Genomic DNA, 1,191 nt, shown 5'->3' with positions numbered 1-1,191 from the left:
GAGTGTGAGTGAGAGCATGAGAGAGTGTGTGTGCGTGCACATGTGTAAGAGCATGAGCATGTGTGTGAGAGCATGTGTGTGAGTGTGTATGTGTAAGAGCGTGAGCATGTGTGTGTGAGAGCGTGTGTGTGTGTGTGTGTGTGTGTGTGTGAGCCACGGGGCAGAATGCTAACAACTGGTCACCCTGGGTCCAGGGCACTCAAGGAGTTCCCTGGATTATGTTAGGTTTTGAATTTATTCTGGAAAAAAAGTTGCAAAACCTTGAGATGCCCCAAATCAATCTTCCCCCCCAAACGTGAGCATCTTCCAGGGTCTCCATCCAGGAGCCACTAGCTGCCCAGTCGGAACCTCGGGGCCATCACCCAGCCCCGTCCCTCTCTCCACCCCCAAATCATACCCATCACCAAATCCAGTCCCAACCCACCCTTCTCTGGCCAGAGCCCCGCGCCCCCGGCCCCGGCAGTCAGTGCCGGTCACAGGCCAGGCACTTACCCCTACACCTGCTCCTCCACGCGTCCACCCTCAGCCCTGCTCCAGCCAAGCACCCTCTCCCACAGCCAGGCCTGCTTATCCCCAGAGCAAGCTGGTCACGTCTACGCCAGCAACGAGCCGGGTATACAAAGAGCTCGGACCCCTCTGAGGGTTAAGCCCTCCTGTGACCTGCAGGGAGGCCTGCCCTGCCCCTGCCCAGCTCCTGTGGCCACACTCCCTCCCCTGCAGAGCTGTCTGCCCCTGCCATTCCGGCCGCTCTGCCCTGAACGCCCCTCTCTCTGTTCCTCACTCTCGCACAAAATACTAGTACGTGCTCAATGAACTAGCCATTCTAGTTTTAAATCCACTGTTCCTTAAGCTAGCCCTTCAAGCAGCTCTGTCCCACCCTACACTTCCAGCCGGGTCTCCCACCTCCCCCATCCCGCTGGGCACACCCCCTTCCCCAACCCGCTGGTGAACGCCCCTCTCTCTGTTCCTCACTCTCGCACAAAACACTAGTACGTGCTCAATGAACTAGCCATTCTAGTTTTAAATCCACTGTTCCTTAAGCTAGCCCTTCAAGCAGCTCTGTCCCACCCTACACTTCCAGCCGGGTCTCCCACCTCCCCCATCCCGCTGGGCACACCCCCTTCCCCAACCCGCCGGGCTGAGCTGCATCACTGACCCAGGGCCGGGGTCCGGCCGCACACACCAGCTCCT

Source organism: Myotis davidii, unplaced genomic scaffold, assembly GCF_000327345.1.
Source record: "Myotis davidii unplaced genomic scaffold, ASM32734v1 scaffold685, whole genome shotgun sequence".
NCBI lineage: Eukaryota > Metazoa > Chordata > Mammalia > Chiroptera > Vespertilionidae > Myotis > Myotis davidii.
Note: the sequence above shows the minus strand (reverse complement) of the source record.